The following is a 20,480-nucleotide window of genomic DNA, read 5'->3' on the forward strand; positions in this document are numbered from 1 at the left end:
ATCCGTGCATCTTCCATGGTGTATAGAACATATTACCAATAGTTCTGTCTGCAAGGCCCATAATTTCCTTGACAGTTCATCGTATGTTGATATCCAGGCGCTGAAGGATAAAATGTGGAATTTTGGTCAGTGGGGCTGTAGTGGGTATAAACTAGTGAAAGAAAGATACATTGGTTAATAATATTAAGCTTTTGATTCAGCTTTAACAGTGGTGATTCAGACAACTTTTTCAAGTTTTTGCAGAATGGTAAGAGAACATCATTATTGAACAAAAGTTCATCATTAATTATGCAAACAAGAAATTTAATTCTTTTGCTCTCCAAAATTGAAGAAATTATTTCTTGATAAAAAAATATCAGCAGATTAATCACCTAATCAATACACAATATAATCCAAAAATATTATTTATCTAACATATGTGGACATGTTTCGGCTCTTGAAGCCATCATGCATACAAACATTTAAAGATTAATAGGACATAAATAAACACATTTGAAAAGAAATCAAGAAACCAAGGTATAGATTGCACTGTACTAACTAACCGTGATTTATTAATATTTCCGAACATTAGCTGGCATTAATTTCTAGGCCTATGTTGAAGAGAGATTTTTTGGTGAAAGACAAACGTTGATAAGTTAGTTGGTAATTGACTGTTTTATCTCAGGATTTCTCTGTTTTCTCCTAGTGCACTGTTCTATAGCAATACGATGTCTCTGTACTTCAAATAATGTTATTCCTTGATGGATGCTACTTCTCCAGGTTGGACGGTTGAGAGCACATTTTTCCCAGTTGTTCTACTGGTTCATGGTGGCTTTGAGGGCGTCTTTATACCTCTTCCTCTGACTTCCAACATGGTGACTTCCTTCAACATTAAAATCTTCATATCTGGTCCGTATTGAAAGGAGATAACATACAATAGAGGGAAATTTAATTGATCCACCTTTTTTTCAATACATAATATGTTGTTAATATAATCACAACATTTTTTTATTCAGTACCGGTTTCAGTGTCTATGAACATCATCATCAGCTGAAACAGGTTGTGTGAACAAAGATATAAAAGTATGTAGTACATATAATAAACCCTCAGTAATAAGTGACATTAATAAGATGAGGTAAAAATACAATGCTTAAAAGAATATAAAGAAGTTATGTGCTTGTTGGTCAAAGTATAAAATGAAAGTGAGGATATTAACAAATGTTTAAAGACTGCTAAACACTACAGTAGGTTAAATAAAACATGGACATCTAAAAACTGACATGGGATACAGTCCTTCCACAGAGTATTAATAATAAAGTAACATAAGTAAGTTTGCTGGTGGCTTGTAACATCAACTCATAAAAAGAAGCCGTCATTTATGAGGTACTCAAAGAAGTGGATCATACTGCAGGCAAAGAGAAAGTGAATATATGGCCAGAAAGTTCTCGATCCAATTCGGAACCTGAAGTATGAAAATAAAATTAAGAGTTAAAATGAGATATTGGAAATAGGGCAAAACACTATAAAGTTAAGCAGGAGACTCACCTCAAATAGCCTGATGTATGCGTGGAGAGTGGCAACGAGCAAGTGCTAGAGTTTGCTAGAAGCATTGACCATCGTTAAGGGAGGAAAAGGGGTGGGTCAGGAAGGGGGAGCGGAGTCAGATGGGCATGGTAGGGAAGGATAATGTGGTAACGTGCGGCGTTTAATCTGAAAAAACAAGCTATTTTTAGGGAGTTTAACAATGTTGAGAACTGAAATAAGAGAATCAAATACAAATCTGGGCTTTTCGCAAATGTCGTTCAAGTTGAGATTAGGATTGAAGTATTGGTCTAGATGTATGTAACAGGCTTCCGTGATATCTAGTAGGGGGCCTTTGCTCAATGTGTCTAATATTGTTAAGTCTTGATCTAATCCATTAAATTTATGTTTTGTATGTGCTGAACAACTGCGGAGAACCTATTGTATTTAATTGCATTGAGATCTTCAGCATATCTAATCTTGAAGCTCCTACCAGTTTGTCCTATATATGAACTGTTACAGTCGCTGCACTGACCTGTAAACTCCTGACTTAGTAAAAGGGTCCGATTTGTTGACCAGGTTGGAATTGTGGAGAATATCCATATTTCTGTTGTTGGTGCGGAAAGCAATATTGATTTTATGTTTCTTGAATAGGTTGGTAACGCTGTAGATATTTTGATTGAATGTAAAAGTTGAGAATAACTTAGGCCTGGGATTATCTTTTATTAAGTTAGATTTAGAGCGATGTCTGAATTTGTTGATAATACGTTCGATGAAACCTTTATTATAACCATTAAATCTGGCTATCACACGTATAGTATTAAGTTCTTCATTTAGGTCTCCCACTGGTGTCTGGTTGGCCATTTTTGTTCTGTACTTAACATCTCTTCAACACGTACTAAATGTACATAACATGACCTAATAGGTTGAAAGTCGGTTTCAATTACAATGCGGTCGTGAAAATTCAATATTCATTGACTTAGCCCTCAACGGGCAACTTAAAAGCACTCTATAGTGTGATGGTAGTAGTACCAGACCTGTAGCTTAGATCCTTTCCAACAGAACAAAGATGGCCTAGGCCACCATAGCTCACTTGGTAGAGCAACCAACACGAAATTGGGAGGTTGTGGGTTCGGATCCCACTGGTGTCTGGCCATTTTTTCTGTACTTAATATCTCTTCAACACGTACTAAATGTACGTAACATGACTTAAAAGGTTGAAAGACAGTTTTGATTATTTTATTTAATTTTGTAATATGCACCTATAATCTATATTGTGCTACTGAGAGGAATAAATAAGTGGCTTTTTCAGTTGGTTATCTTCCTACGTATGAAAAACAGTTAAACATTTTGTAAAAGTTGCTTGGTGACTTATGTTTTGGGCTTGAACATGGGCTTCTGAAGTTGCCTGGTAAGACTTCAGTTTTCTTCACTTTAAGTCCCAACTTTTGATATGCCTGTGAGAAAGCATTTAGGATGACTTGAAGTTCTTCCTCAGATTGTGACAATATAGCAATGTCATAATGAAGCTCTATGATGGATGTAATACAGGATGTCCCAGAGTACTAACACTCTGAATGACTACAAAGTCATGCTGACATTTTGTTTCATTTTTGTTTTCAGGTGTAATTAATGTAACAGCATGGCAGGAGATCAACTTAGTTCTGAAGAGAAAAAGTGTGTCCTTAAATATTATTGGAAAACTGGAAACGCAGCAGAAGTGCACAGACGGTTCAGAAGGGAGTTCAATAAACCATCACCAATGTACTGGACAATTTATCGCATCAGAGATAAATTTGAAGCAGACGGAACCGTTCACAACATCAACAAGACATGTTCTGGATGACCATGGACATCCACCAGCCCTCGAAATGAAGAACAGGTGCAGGAAACCCTACTTCAATCCCCACTCTTATTCTTTTTATGGGGATACCTCAAGGACAAGGTTTATCGCACAAAACAAAGAACAACTGATGCACTGAAATTGGAATTTGAAAGACAATGTCGCAAAATTCCAAATGTACTGTTTCGTGACATTTGTGAATCCATTGGTTCCCATTATCAGTGTCATAAATTTGAACATTTGCAAACATGTTTCTGTAATTCAAGCCCTCAGACTTGTCTCCATGCCCACAAATAATGACTTTAGAGTCCTTCTAAGTGTTAGTACATTATTTTGAGACACCCTGTAGAGATCTACCTAGTCTTAGTCTTCAGCCTGTTAACATTAAAAAATTTGCCATCCATGCAATATGTGATCTATATTCCTGGTGCAATCTGATCCTTTACTAACTGTATAATTGTTGATAAGTATATAGAGAAGAGAATAGGCACAATGAAGCAGTCTTGTTTCATGCTGGTCTTAACTGTGAAGGGTTCTACTGTGCTTCCATTTTTGATCACTGCAGTTATCATGTTGTTATGTAGTTTTAGTACTGTTATGAACTTTGCTGGACAGCCATGAAATACAAGGATTTTCCAGAAGTTGCCACCACGATCTAATGAATTAAATGTTTTCATAAGATCTATGAAAACTATATAACAATGTTTTTGCTATTCATGACACTCATCCTGCTGATGGCTTGCTATGAAAACCATATCTGATATACCTCTGCTTGTTCTGAATCTGCTCTAGGTTTTCGATAGGACTTTTTTTTTTTTTTACAATGTGCTTTACATCAATCACACTGTCACAGATAGGTCTTATGGTGATGATGGGATAGGAAAGCGCTAGGAGTGGGGAGGAAGTGACTGTGGCCTTAATTAAGGTACAGCCTCAGCATTTATGCAGTGTAAAAATGGGAAACCACAGAAAGCTATCTTTAGGGCTGCCAACAGTGGGGTTCGAACCCACTATATCCCAAATGCAAGTTCACAGCTGTGCGCCCCTATCTGCACGACCAACTCTTCCACTAGTGGTAATATGCAGTTGGATAAATTTAGATTATAGTGTTTTCAGCAATTAATAAAAGCGAGATTCCACGATATTTCCCGCAGTCTGCTCTGTCAGCCCTTTTGAAGATTACTAACAATTGTGAGTTTCAAAAGTGTGGTGGGTTATACTCGGTGTTCCAGACAATGATTATGAGGTTAATACATCACCACCTTCCTTAAAGATTTCTGCTGGTATGGTATTTGGGACAGTTGCTTTAAGTGTCATAGACTGGGTTTGGCTTCTGTTCATCTGTGAGAGTTTGAGATAAGCCAAGTTGTTCCTTAACTGGAGCCTGAGCAACAGCATTCAATATATGCTTGTTCACTTCCAAGTCAGCGTTCAGTTATTCATGAAAATGTTCTCTCCAGCGACTGCTATTAGAATCATTGTCTGTGAGAAGTTGATGTCCATCTTTTGATCTAAGAGGAGTCATTCCATAAATGATTGGACCATATATACCCTTGGAGGTACTGAAGAATGCTTTAATGTTGTTGGTATCTGGAAACATGTGCATTTCTTTAGATTTAGACTTCCACTACTCATTTTTGATTAAGCGTATTTTGACACAAATATGTGTTATGTCTGGGGGTCATTCAAAATTTTGTGTAATGTGACATGACAACATGTGAGTTGGAAATGACTTCACATTAGTCATGCTGCGGCTGTGGATTTGTATAAATAGAGCGTGTTGAAATAGAAAGTGTACCGTCAGTGACGTCACATTAGTCGTTACCGTAGCCCTTGGTCGTCAAATATGTTGTGGCTGTGGATTTGTATAAATAGAAAGTGTACCATCAGTGACGCCACATTAGTTGTTACTGTAGGCTTTGGCCATCAAAGATTCTGTGGCTGTGGATTTGTATAAATAGAATGTGATGATAGAAAGTGTAACGTCAGTTATGTCACATTAGTCGCTATTGTATATGATATATATCTCCATATGATGAGAAGTGGTAAGTCAGCAGGAGCTGATGAATTTACAGCTGACATGATTAAAGCTGCAGGTCCACCAGGAATACAATGGTTGTATAGAGTTCTCAGAACAATATGGAAGGATAAAGAAGTACCTGAAGGTGGGACAAAAAGGATGATAGTTCCTATCTTTATGAAAGGGAGTAGAAGGAAAAGTGAAAATTACAGAGGCATTACCTTCCTATCACATGGCCTTAAAATTATGGAGAAGATCATTGAAGCCAGAGTAAGGGATATACTACAGCCTATCTTAGAAGAGGAACAACATGGCTGTAGGGCTGGAAGAAGCACAACAGTTCTGATATGTGCTTTCAGAATGTTGGCAGAGAAACACCGGGGAAGAGGAAAAGACCTAATTATTGTGGTTATGGACTTTGAAAAGGTGTATGATAATGTTCCTAGATCAACTATTTGGAAAAGTCTTAGAAAATTTGGAGTAGCCTACCGGAGTATCTTATTAGGAAGATCCAATAGTTGTAAAAGCTGTGTCAGTATTGGAGTTGTTCACTCTGATGGTTCAATACAACCAAAGGAGTACAACAGTGAAGTGCCTTATCATCTCTGGTGTTTGCAGACAATGTGGCGAATATAGGATGAAACAGAGGAGAGAGTGCAAAATAATCTGAATGCATGGTGTAAGAAGTTTGACGATTATGGAATGAAATGGAATGAAAAACAGTAGCATTGAAAATCAGCAGACATAATACAGAATGCAACATAAAAATACAGGACCACCAAGTTGAAGTAGTACACCAGTTCAGATATTTAGGAAGCGTAATGGCTTGTAATAATAGAGCTGAGAGAGATATAACAAACAGAGTAACCAAAGGCTCTAACGTTTACAGTATCGTTAGACACCTACTATGGGATGAGAAGGTCCCCAAAGAACAAAAATGATCCTGTACAAGCCATATTTCATTCCCATCCTTACATATTCTCTGGAAACCTGCACACTAACATCAAAGGATTGTGGTAGGATTCAAGCCTGTCAAATGAAATTTCTTAGAACTGCCCTCCAAAAGACACGACTTGATCACGTGAAAAATGATGAGATCCGATCTAACCTAGGTCTAAATGCATCGATGGAGGAAAGACTTAGGTCATCTAGACTTAAATGGTTTGGGCATGTTAAATGAATGAATAGCACAAGGTTACCATGTGCTTATTTGGAAAGAGAATAACAGGTAGAAGACCAGCTGGAAGATCAAGAAGAAGATGGATGACCAACTAAGGCAAGACGTGTTGAGAAGAGGACGGAATTGGGAATCTATCATGGACAACTAAATCTTTTTGAATAGGCAACTTTTGGAAGATACTTGTTTTCAAACATCCTACCTGGCTCACTGGAAGGGCAAACCTATGCTGATGATGATGATGATGATGATGAGTTGTTATGGTAGGCCTTTGTCACTGAAGATGAAAAACATTAAAAAAACAGATCATGTAAGGCTTTTCAGGCATTTGCTCTATTAACCAGCATTTTGTCTTAGGTCTGACACTAGACTCATCAGAGTGGGATGTGTCAGACCCTACCCACTGATGCTGGGGTGTATGCAGGTGAATTTATCAGAAGCCCATTATAAGAAGCACCAGTCTGATAACTGCATACGGGAGATAAATCTCCAGTATGGATGGAATTATTGCCTGCCTAGCAATTCCGAATGGAAATTCTAAGTTCCCATGGAGGGAACTAGACACTTTTCCACCAATAGAGCATGTCATAAAACAGATCAGATGTAAGGCTTTTCAGGCGTTTGCTCTATTAACCAGCATTTCGTCTTAGGTCTGACACTAGACTCATCAGAGTGGGATGTGTCAGACCCTACCCACTGACGCTGGGGTGTATGCAGGTGAACTTGTCAGAAGCCCATTATAAGAAGCACAGTCTGATAACTGCATACGAGGGAACTTAGAATTTCCATTCAGAATTGCTAGGCGGGCAATAATTCCATAGTGGAGATTTTATCTCCTGTATGCAGTTATCAGACTGTGCTTCTTATAATGGGCTCCTGATAAGTTCACCTGCATACACCCAAGCATCAGTGGGTAGGGTTAATAGAGCAAATGCCTGAAAAGCCTTACATCTGATCTGTTTTTTTGACAAGCTCTATTGGTGGAAAAGTGTCTAGTTCCCTCCATGGGAACTTAGAATTTCCATTCGATGAAAAACATTTTCATGATCATTAGTTTTCTGCAAAGGGAAAAGTTTCTTTTTCTTTGCACCTCTAAAAAGCAAAGCAAAGCAAAGCAAAGTCACCTCTGTACAGGCCATGAAGACCCTTGGAGGAGTGGAAGGTAAAGGCTTCCACCATTGTTAATCTCAGCACATGATGGGGTAGAGTGGTTAGGTCTACGCCCGGCTGCCTTTGCTCCCAGGAATTAACCTGGTACTCATTTTTGGTGTAGGCTGAGTAAACCTCAGGGCCATATGCACCTCCAAAAGTGGAAATCTCATTTCTTAAATTTTACGACTTCCTGACGGGGATTCGAACCAACGTCCTTCCGGGCGGACCGAGCACGCCTTTACCGCCTCGGCCAGGCAGCCCCTACTTCTTTGCACCTCTGGCTTCAGATATTTTTGTATGGAGCTTACATCTCTTTTCCAGACAGAAATAATAATTATAAGGCCTCGGCAACCACGAGCAGCCTTTTTTAGATGCCATTTAGGCTGTCAGTGTGTCAGTTTTGATGTTCCATTTTATTCTAGCAGAAAACAGGGAAATCAGAACTCTCTTGGGTGATGTATGGTTGAGTTTAAATTTACTTTTTTCAGTTGGAGACCAAATGTTTCCCTAGAGATCTTTTACACACTGATTTTGCACGGCTTGCATTGCTGAAAGAGGTTTATTCCACCCTTTAAAATAAAACTACCTCTGCCAAGTTTGAACCCATGATCTTGGATTCTGGAGTCTGACTCATCCACAGAGGAAGGTAACTGATTTCTAATACTGTTACTCTCAGCATTTGGTATCTAAACTCATTTCATTCATAATAATCAATCAATGATTAGTCCGCCTCCGTAGCGTAACATTGAGCACTATTAACTGCCATCCTCAGATGTCTGGGTTTGATTCCCGGTACTGCCAGGAGGGCTGTTATGTGGTTAACCCACTGGTGCAGAGTCATGGAACCATTCCATGCTCTGTGTGACCTGCGTTAGAACAGTCATCCCGGAAGAAGAAATTTATTTTGTGTTCTAAAAATTATTGTAGTATATATATATATATATATATATATATTATTTAATTTTGGAAGCCTCAAGAAAAGACTGTAAGGACATTGAAATCTCAATCATTGTTATAAATATGTTTTCTTTATCTATCTAAATTTGGAAATGTGAAGAGAAAGAGACATTTGATTTGCAGGGATTTTGTAATATTGTGTTATTGTGTTTTAGGATTGAAAGCAAATTTTATAAAGGTATGTTCATTTTGATACATAACTTGTGAGGCAGCGTGCCTGGCATGTGTCGTTTTCTTGATGATGAAATAGTATTGCGTAGCGAAAAGTTCTCAAACTTCCCCTGCGGAAATCTAGTGACTTGTGATTAGTCGGAATAACGACCTTTTCCATTGGTGAATATGGAGATCTGGGGAAATTCTGTGTCCCTATTGGTTACTTCGTGATCGGTCCATTTCCGGCCTCCGCCAGCTTTGTTTGTGTGATGCGTGTGTTCTGGGACTTTTCCATCTGACCGACCTAGCGAGCGCACGTGCTCGGGGTCTACCCCATTTGGGGGTCCCCGGTCTCTCTAGGTAAGCGCTATTTTCTTATGGCTGATTTAAATTTCTTTCTTGTGTTTTGGCTCTTTCTCATTTAATGTAAATTTCTCTGATCATGTAAATTTATTTTACGTATTGGAGTTTCTACCTTGGCTTCCACATTCACCAAGTTTGGGTTTATGAATGACTGTGCCTTGATGGACAGTCATAGCATTTTGTTGTTGGAGGCAAGTCTCTTTACTTATTCAGTATTTGTAACTAAATGTAAATTTAACTTCCTTTGCTTGATTAATGATGTTAATGATTTGTTTTCTTTTGAGATTGACTCCCATACATCTGTTGCAATTTCTATGTAAAGTTTTAATCTCATACCATTCAAGGGGCTGAATTGTTTTGTCGTTCTGTTTTTTTAAAACTCTATTTAAAAGCCTAGAGATATCAGTTTTTCCTCCATTGTCGGCTACTATGCCTTTTTTTGTTTTGTTTAATTTGAATTTGTATTACATTCCGTCTTGTAAATCAGTAATATAGTTTATTGAGGGTGATTGTCGAAAGCCTCCTTTTCCTCACAACGAGATACGATCTTATGGCCTAGTAGGATTCCTTCCACATTTCCACATCCTTCCGTAGTTGTTGTTTGTTAGACCTGTAAGTTTAAAGTTTCCACAATCTCGAACATAGTGTTAATTTGGCTCTAATTATATATTTTTCTATTTTTCATCATTTTATTATTTCTTTATTATTCATTATGATGTGTTCACGCTCACCTGGTGCTACATTCTGCTACTATGGACGTGAGGCAGAACCACGGAACTGTTCTGTTTTCATGCTTTACGATGCAATTTAACTGATTCCACAATAGAAGGAGATAGTTGTGACTCTGTATTTGTGTAAGTGACATCTCTTTTCATATTCTTTGGATACATACATCGATAATCGACGATAGTTTGGTGTCTTTTGATATTTTCAAGTGGTTAGTCTTTGACACAGGTAAACGAACATGGCAGCTCGTTGGCGGCTGAAAGAAAAAGAAATCGAATCTTTGCTTGAAAGTGATGATAATTATAATTGATGATGATGATTGTTGTTTAAAGGGGCCTAACATCTAGGTCATCGGCCCCATAATTATAATTCTTCCGATGAAAGTAACAGTGAATTGAGTAGTATCAGTTCTAGTTCTGATGATGACGAATTGAATAGTGCCGTAAATGAAGAGGAGGAGGAGCAAAGAGAAGATAAATGTGACGTTCATGTGGCAACAGATTGGATGTGGTGCAGGACGATATCAAAATAAAACATATTCCATGTTCTGCAGTTCGTGGAGTGAATGCCTAGTGTGTTATGGAGGCCAGGAAATAATCCTACTGTTATTGACGTTTTAACAGAATTTCTAGGTGATCAGGTTTTTACATGATCACCATAGAAACCAACGACAATGCGAAGCATTTATTGGGTGATCATCATAGAAGTAGACTGAAATCAGACACATACCACACACACACACACACACACACCTGAATTACTAGAGAGACTGGAAAATATGTTTTAACATGCAATGTATTTGATCCTTTTAATTTTCTTTGTATGTTTTGAAAGTTTGATAGTAGCCTAATTATATTTTTTTTTTCACAGAAAGTTGTAGACAGAAATTTACTTTAAAATAATTCCCCCTCTAGGACATATTCATTGTCTGTCTCAATGGGTTAAAATGGTAGATAGTCATTAGTATGGATTATAGCATACTCCCAGATAATTAGAACAGAGTCAACGTTGCCTGGGTGAAGTGGTTACAAAAGTTCTCTCCAGATGGAAGATGCCACTATACATAAAATCATTTACAGAATGATTGTACATCTGCACTAACTTGGTATGAGGACATGAGTTCACTTACTAATCAATGATTAAGGATCTAATGAAAATAAAGTAGCCAGCTCACCTCACACTACCATAGTCATTGTAAATGACTCCATGGCCAAGTGAATCAAAGGTGCCAACAGTCACTGGTTTCATGTAGGTTCCTTTTTCATTCTTTCCTCCAGGAGACATGATGGTGACAAGACAGCCTGAGGCAATAGATTCAGTATCAGAATTCTGTGGGCTGATGAAGAAGATCTCACAAGTGTAGCAGATTTAAAAAAAAATCATTGGTAAAAAAACAACGTGCTGAAACAAGCCATAAAATTGGCAAAGGGATTTTTGAGATGAGCTCTCATCAGTTTTTGAATTCTCTAATTTATCTTTTAACATCCAAGTTGGTGTTCATCAGGGATTGCCTTTGAGTCTGCTTCTGTTTATCCTATGCCTGGATACCACAGCTGCGGAACTGCAGACTCCTTACCCTTGGACACTGGTTTATGCCGATGACATCATGGTTTCCAGTTGAACTCTGCAAGACTTACAGCACTTAATCCAACACTAGAAAACTTGCCTTGATGAATACATTCTGAGTCGTGATGGGATAATCAAATACTTTTAATAATCGAATAACCTCTATCCATTATTGAGTAAAATAATTGATGAAAAATGATGAAAACCTACAACCTGTTTTCCAGTAAGTGACTGGGTCAGGGATGAATAAATGAAGCCCCATCTTGCGGCGAGGATAGGGATTGTGCCAGCTGCCGAAGCCTGTTGCACTCCTCTGGGGCAATGATTAATGACTGACAGATGAAATGAAATGAAATGAAATGATATTGGAGAGTGTTGCTGGAATGAGAGATGACAGGAAAAACTGGAGTACCCGGAGAAAAACCTGTCCCGCCTCTGCTTTGTCCAGCACAAATCTCACATGGAGTGACCGGGATTTGAACCACGGAACCCAGCGGTGAGAGGCTGACACGCTACTGCCTGAGCCATGGAGGCTTCCCCAAATAAAATAATTGAATGAGTTACAAATATCATTCAGTTGTAGTGATGGCATACTCAAATATTTTTAATATTTGAATAACCTCCATCTGATTATTTAAATAATAAAATAAGTAATCAAATAAAATAATCAAATGAGTTTCAAATATCATTCAGTTGTATGGCATAGAATATTCTAATGCGGCATTTTTCGGTTTAAGTGTGTCGGATGGATAATCGATTGAAATAATTGAATAGGTGAACTCTTATGAAAAATAGAAATACGCCTTTTTCCATACATATCTCCAAATACTGAAACTAAATGAGTGAATTAACTGTCTTAATAACATAATTTTTCATTCAATTATTTCAAAGCATTCACTGTTCAATTGCGTCATTCATTCTAATGCAGTTCTGAATGAATAATAAAAAAAATAATCAACTGGAAAAATTCACTACTTGATGGTCTTATTGATTCTAATGGAGTTTTAGATGGATAATAAAAAAATCAAATTGAAAAATATTCACTATTCGATTGCCTCATTCATTCGAATGGAGCTTGGAATGAATAATAATTAAAAAATCTGATGGAAAAAAGATTCACTATTCAATTGCCTCATTCGTTCGAATGAATACTCAAAAAAATAATCAAATGGGAAATAAAATCAAATAATTGAATAAAATGAAATAATTGAATAACTAATTATTTTGTATTCGATTATCCAATAATAATTAAACTAATGTCGTAATGGTCTACCTTTTCAATACTGTATTATGCAATCTTTAAATTACATTTCTAAACTAGGAACTAGTTTCGGCTTTGGCTGGCCATCATCAGAGGAACGTTTCAGCATTTTCAGCATGATATTTTAACAACAAGCAATACGGGAATATTTTAACATGATGCAACACATCTAAGAATTTTAGAGCCTGATTTAATTTTGTCATATTTTACACATTGTGCACATAGTTCATCTCAGATGTTTTTAACACTTTTTAATGTCATTTGTGTGTGTTTGTACATTCATTTTAGTTATTGGATGTGTTTGCACAGAGCTAGGGAAAATCTAAAATAGGAACAAACAACCGGAGAGATAAATGAATTGCCTACGGCACCGTTAGTGATGAACGGGGAGGAGAAAGATAAGGAGAAATTGGTCGAGATTTCCTATAAGAAAAAAACAAGAAAGAAATGAAGGAGGATACAGATACCCAACCTTTAACAAATGAGGTAGATTCTGGCGGAATGGAGGTCATTGATAGTGGGAAAAAACAAGATAAATGGACGTATTTAAAATAAAGGGATCATTCTGATGATGTCCTTATCAAACCAACAAACGGCAAGACTTTTGCAGATGTTTTGAAGGGTATTCAAAGTAAAATAAAACCAGAAGACAGCAGTGTGAGCATTCGATCTATTTGTAAAACTCAGACTGGGGTGATTCTTCTCGCTTTTAATAAAAAAGACAAAATGAGAACAGGGACAATTTTAATAAAACTTGTTTTTGGAACAGATGGCAATATGAAGACTTTAACTCCCTGCACTACCTTGGAAATTCAGGACATGGACAGTATCACCACTGCCTTAGATGTAGAGGAAGCTATAAGACAGGATCTTCAGAATTTCGAAGGAGAACTGAAAGTCTCAATTAATAATCCGAAGAGCAGAGGGCAAAAACTTGCTATCATTGAGATAGAAGATAAGGAGGCCCAGAAACTTTTAGAAATGTGTAAAATTAAAATAGGATGGTTGGATTGTAGAATCCAAAAAAGGATTGTGGTATCTCGCTGCTTTCGAAGTTTTTCGTATGGGCACCATGTATGAAACTGCAAAGGTGCAGATAGAAGCAAACTTTGTTTTAAGTGCGGAGAAGCCGGGCATAGGGTAGTAAGTTGCAAAGCAAATCTGAGATGCATAATTTGCACAAACATTAACATCAATGAAGCTAATTAAAGTCATGTACTTGGCTCAAGAGCCTGCACAGCGTTTCGTGAAGCTCCCGAAAAGGCTAAAACTAGTAGTAAATGATGAAGGTTATTCAGGGAAATATGCACAGGAGTAGAACTGCCAATGATCTTTTGGCGCAGATGACCTTTGAGATAGGAGTAGACATATTTCTTCTTAGTGAACCTTATCAAGACAGAGACCACCCAGGATGGTTCATGGATAATTGTGGGACAGCTGCAATTTGGATACCAGATTTGGGTAGATGCCCAGTATCAAACCAAGAATGCGGAGACGGTTTTGTTTGGGTCCGCACTGGTAGATATACTTTAGTGAGCTGTTACTTTACGCTAAATGAGTCAGTACTTGAATTTCAGGCTAAGCTGGATGGCCTAGAGGACGTATTACAAGGTTTTGACAACGGTTTAATCGCGGTTGGTGATTTCAATGCCCAAGTACTAGAATGGGGTATGTCACAGTATGACTCTAGAGGGCACCGAACTATGGAGATGGCCACTAGGTTGAGTTTGATGGTCACTAATATTGGAAATGTGCCAACCTTTTAACAACTGGGCTGTAGAGGAACCATACCGGACGTGACTTTAGTATCTGAGGACATCGTGTCGAATATCAATGACTGGCGGGTGATTGAAGAATACACAGGAAGTGATCGCCAGTACATTACTTTTCGAATTCTTCCTGAAACTTCACAGATTAATATTACATCATATAAACCAACACAGTCTAATATAGAAAGTACGAACAGAGAAAACTTCTTGCTATCTTAAGAAATGAAATGGATAGTATAACAGAACAATATGTTGTTATAAAGGGAAAGAAGCATCTGAGAAACGTGTTGAGCTCACCATGCAGCTTATTTGGAGAGCATGTGATCTGTCTATGGCTCGTAATACATTACGAAACAAGAAGCGTTCAGCGTACTATTGGCCCAAAGATATTGCTGACTTATACTTCTTCAAGGGAATCTTGACATGTTGTTAGCACACTGGGGTCATCATGCAATGAGGCATACAGTCAAAGTATTACACAGAGTCCCGTACTTACCTTTCTCATCGCGTTTAATGATGATGGCCTGTCTTCCATTTGGGTAGAATATTTTAACATTTCCAGTGGGATAGAATATTGCAAATGTCTTTCCATCATTATACAGCATCTTCTCTCTGTTCCCTTCTACTGTAGTGTTATCTTTACGACAGACCCTAAAGTAAATTGATAAGAGATTTAACATGTTAAATTGGGATGTATGACTGTTTTTTTGTTTTTTGCTGGTAAACTGTGGAAATGTGATTTACATATTTCTGGTTGTAATGAATTTGCAAAGTGCATAATTTCATTCCTACATGGTAATAAAAGATACCTTTTGTCTTTATAGTTATCACATCACCAGAGTTGGGAAATAAGTGAGTAAAACTAATTGAATGGTTACTTTTTAAAAAATGTACCATATATTTCAGACCGTAAGACACACCCTGATATTCTGATAAAAATGTAAGAAAAGGTTTAATTTCACTGTATTTTCAAACAAAATTTTACAGAAATAATTGTGGATCAGCAGCGTACGACACTGTCAACCACCAGCTACTACTAGTCAATGTCTACAATCTAACCAAGGACTTTAATCTAATGAGATTCATCACAAGGAAGTGTGTTGGCTCCATTTCTGTTCAATATATACACGAACGACCAACCCATAGCCCCCAATTGCATTAGCTTCTTGTATGCTGATGACCTCACTCTAGCCACCCAGAGCACAGGTTTTGAATCAGTGGAGAACACCCTCAGGGATGTCCTTAATGATCTTTCTAGATATTGTAGCACAAACCAGCTTAAACCAAACCTCTCAAAGACACAAGTGTGTGCTTTTCATCTGAGAAACAGGGAAGCTACTCACAAGTTAAAGATAGTATGGTCAGGGGTCGAACTGGAACACTGCGAGTCTCCAAAATATCTAGGAGTGACACTTGATAGATCTCTTGCTTTCAAGAAGCACTGCATGAACTGCAAATCGAAAGTCTCCACCAGGAATAATCTTTCACGGAAACTGGCTGGATCACAGTGGGGTAGCCAACCTGAAACCATCCAAACTTCTGCAATGGCACTATCCTATTCTGTGGCAGAGTATGCATGTCCTGTTTGGTATAATTCAACATATGCCAAACAGGTAGTTATAGTTCTCAATGACACTTGCAGAATTATAACAGGTTGCTTGAAATCCACTCCAGTCGAATGGCTCTACCAACTTGCAGGGATAGCACCTCCTTCTGTTCGAAGAGAAATAGCTGCGAACAAGGAAAGAAAGACAGTGGAACAGGAAAGGACCCATCCTCTTTATGGGCATGAACCGCATCTGCAACGTTTAAAGTCAAGGAAGAGTTTTCTCAGAACTTCAAAGGAACTTAGAACCACTACTGAAAAAGCCAGGTTGCAATTATAGAGGGCTACATCCTACCTTCCTCCTGGCTGGATAAGATTTTCTGAAACTCTACCTCCTGGCCACGACGAAGAATGGATGATATGGAAGTCCCTGAACAGACTGAGATCTGGAGTTGGAAGATCCAAGGTTAATTTGACAAGATAGGTCTATGTAGATCAAGAAAAAAATCCAATGTGACTGCAGAGAATACAAGACCGTCCAACATATGCTCCAATGTCGACTATGTCCAACCTCCTGCAAAGAAGATCTATATCAAGCTTCAAAAAATGCATTGGAAGTGGTCAAGTTTTGGGCAAATGTAATATAATAATAATAATAATAATAATAATAATAATAATGATGATGATGATGATGATGATGATGATGATGATGATAATAATAATAACAACAACAGAAATAATTTAATTTGTATACAAAATAAATTGCCAGTAGGTAGTGCAATATTGTCACTGTTGCAAATCACAAGTAGGAATTGTCTTCCTGCTGTCCTATTGCCGTGTAATTTTGCATATTTTTTCATAACTTTTAATTTTAATGCAAGTCGTAAAGAAACCTCTTCTACGAGGCAAGTTGGCCATGCAGTTAGGGGCGTGCATCTGTGAGCTTGCATCCGGGAGATAATGGGTTCGAACCCCACAGTCGGCAGCCCTGAAGATGGTTTTCCGTGGTTTCCCATTTTCACACCAGGCAAATGCTGGGGCTGTACTTTAATTAAGGCCAGGGCTACTTCCTTCCCACTCCTTTGCCTTTCCTATTCTATCACCGCCATAAGACCTATCTGTGTTGGTGTGACGTAAAACAAATTGCAAAAGAAACCTCTTCTGTGCAAATGATATTGTCTACAATGAAATGAAATGGCGTATGGCTTTTAGTGCCGGGAGTGTCCGAGGACAAGTTTGGCTTGCCAGATGCAGGTCTTTTGAATTGATGCCCGTAGGCTACTTGCGCGTCGTGATGAGGATGAAACGATGATGAAGACGACACATACACCCAGCCCCTGTGCCAGCGAAATTAACCAATTAAGGTTAACATTCCCAACCCTGCCGGGAATCAAACCCGGGACCCCTGTGACAAAGGCCAGCACACTAACCATTTAGCCATGGAGCCGGACATTGCGTATGATAAATTATCACTACCGGAACTTGCCACTACTGGAACTTGCTACCGATTACAAAGTGAAAAGTTTTCTTTCTTCCCTTCCTTGAAGGTTACTTTTAATGGTAATCAAGGTTGCAGCTCTTTGGGTTTGTCTGGTACAATAAGGAGATGGGCAGAGAAGGAGTTGTGAGCCGTCTCGTTAGGAATTCTCTGGCAACTCGCATTCCTGTCAGACAAATGCAGGTATACCATAGTTGCTGTTTCTTATCTGCAGTAGTAAAAGGGGTCAACTGCTGAGAGTATTGTAAGGAATATTTTGAGCATTGGTGTAGTAAATTACATAAATTCTATGTCTAAGTGTGATAGACCTTCAGACCATAAGACGCAGCCTTATATTAGGCGGTATTGTTTGTAACAAAAAGTGCATCTTATCAAAACCAAACCCCATGGCACAACAGCCCCGAAGGGCCATGGCCTACCAAGCGACCGCTGCTCAGCCCGAATGGCTGCAGATTATGAGGTGTCGTGTGGTCAGCACGAGGAATAGGCCTACCCTTGGCCGTTATTCTTGGCTTTTTAGACTGGGGCCGCCATCTCACCGTCAGATAGCTCCTCAATTGTAATCACGTAGGCTGAGTGGACCTCGAACCAGCCCTCACCTGACCTGGCTGGGAATCGAACCTGGGGCCTCTAAAACAAATGAAAAAGTCCAATTTAACCTGGCAGGCTTGATCTACAAATAATAGAATTATTATTATTTTCTGTTAAGATATTGTATTGGGTAAGCAGAAAATTTCAACACTAAGCATAACAACTTGAGACCCAAGAAGGGTGGTGGGACTATGAAAGACCGTAAATAATGCCACACCAAAATACATTTGATCAACAGTCAACCAGCTCTGTTTTGATGCACTAGATACAGATGTTTTATAGAATTTCGACATAACATGAAAGATTTTCATGTTTGAACTTTTATTGTTGTTGTGTATGTATGTTCAGACCTCAGCCCTAAGGCTGGTTGGATCCTCAACAGCTCCATCATCAGCTGTCATAGATGGCGTAGGTATCACTGAAAAGGGGTACTAGGGAAATGAGGAGTGAGGTAGTTTCCCGTTTCTTTCCTCACCAAGCCAGAAGTTGCTATTACATATCATTCTGCCAAGCCCACTGAAATGCATGCACCAACCAAACCTGTGAGCAACATTTTCACACCATTTATAAGAGGATTGGCTGCATAAGGAATGACATTACTAGCATCGCTCATACCTCAGTCACTTTCATATTGTCAGAGCCAAGGATAAGGCAGAGACAGATCAATGAAAGTAACAAAATTGCTCTAGCCCATACGAGAAGACATAATGTGCTGTAAACACTAGGTCTCGCCAGTAAAGGCATAATGTCGTTGTATTGTCATTTTATCCGCATTCTGTTAGGACATAAAATAATTTTAATACAGTAAGGTCTTCAAAAGCATGTGATTTTATTCATAAACTGAAGAAGAGAATTTTACAGTTTCTCAAAAAAATGTACTTGTGTGTATATATGTACTTGATAGTTTAGATATAGACATATAATACATTTTGAATTGTATTGACAAGACGGACCTTGGGCATAATTAACTGTAGAAGAGAACTTTGTCATTTCTACTACAGCAGGATTAGTAGCTTCACCAGTGCTGGATAAGGTACTTTTCCTTTTTATCTCTCCAGTACTTCCAAAGACATCATACTTACTCCAATAATGTTCTTAAAATTAAATACAGTAATCTTTCTAGTTCCCCTGTGAAGCATCTTTGCATTTAGATGTACTCCCCTCTCCCAGACGTCGAGGATTAGTGATGAGAATTTTAAGAACCAATTAGAGGACCTATGTTGCTCTGCAGCATTCATTATAAATAGGTCAGATAACTCGTCTTGATATTCCTGTCGTAGTCATATTGTTTTGCCTGTCCTTTTCAATGGCTTTATGAACATTTAATAAGAAGTGCATTATGGTATGCCCCAATTTGTAGTCAGAATTCATCCATTCTGACATCGTCATGCCGTTTGTTTAGTAAAAATCTATCCATATATTCACTTTTTTAAATCCGGCTCTTCCTGATGTAAAGCTTGGTATCATGTCATAGAAGACAATGGTATTTTTAATCGCAGTTCTTCTATATAGAACGGTTGTCTTGTGAGCTTATAGGTTAGTCTAGAAGGAGAATTTTTTGCCAGGCAGAGAAGTTTTTTAAGATACACTGCCCTCACTCTTTCTAGCGTAACTAGGTTATCCTTCGATAGGTGTTCACAGATGATGTCTAAGGCATATGTCATGATGGGGTCTGTTCGTCTGTAGACTTTTTTTCTCTTAGCAGCATGTAAGTTATTAGGAATACTGGGAAAGGTTAGAGAATCAAAGAGTATCTAGCAGAGAATAGTATTCTTCCGTGATGAGAGGAAGTGTATACATCTGGTTTGAAAGATACTCGTAGTAATCAAACATGGCTGCATGCAATGACGTTACTAAGAATGAAAATCACATATATATCAGAATATTAATGAAAGTGTTAGTTGCTTAGCAACCCAATAAGTACAGAATGTATTGCGGGTTAGGGTAAGTCTTCTCCTGCAATCATTGGGGTGATGATTTAATGATTTTATTTTATGATTACTGAAAGTCAACTTAACTTAGAGACCTATCAATGTCTCATGATTCACCGGCAGGTAATTCTGGACAGAATTTAAAAAAAAATGAAGCAAATCAATCCAGTAGAACAGATGGGTGGATTTTCTAAAGCTGTTTTTAGTAAACTCATTTAACATATAGATTAAATTACTTTGCTAAATAAATGGCAAATTGTCTGAAATAATAAAAGTCATAAAATAAAAATGAGGGGGATATAATTTCCTGGCAAACATTTGTATTATTCCAGCCCCATGCGAAGAAATAAGTGATTTCCTTAAGAATAGCATTCTGTAAAGTGATTGTAATTGTAATTTTACTGAGTAATTGTTGAAAAAAAGTAAT

At 38.0% G+C, this 20,480-nt stretch overlaps 1 long non-coding RNA gene across 1 annotated transcript; it reads right to left on the reverse strand.

The window, feature by feature from the left end:
• Nucleotides 1-1,277: 1,277 nt before the first annotated feature.
• Nucleotides 1,278-15,079, reverse strand: LOC136882033 (uncharacterized). The gene is made up of 3 exons (XR_010861069.2): nt 14,984-15,079; nt 11,066-11,192; nt 1,278-1,441 (listed from the first exon to the last, which is right to left on the reverse strand). It is a non-coding gene; the product is annotated as an uncharacterized lncRNA (long non-coding RNA).
• Between the last annotated feature and the right edge of the window lie 5,401 nt (nt 15,080-20,480).

The sequence above is a fragment of the Anabrus simplex genome, chromosome 10, assembly GCF_040414725.1.
Source record: "Anabrus simplex isolate iqAnaSimp1 chromosome 10, ASM4041472v1, whole genome shotgun sequence".
Taxonomy (NCBI): Eukaryota; Metazoa; Arthropoda; class Insecta; order Orthoptera; family Tettigoniidae; genus Anabrus; species Anabrus simplex.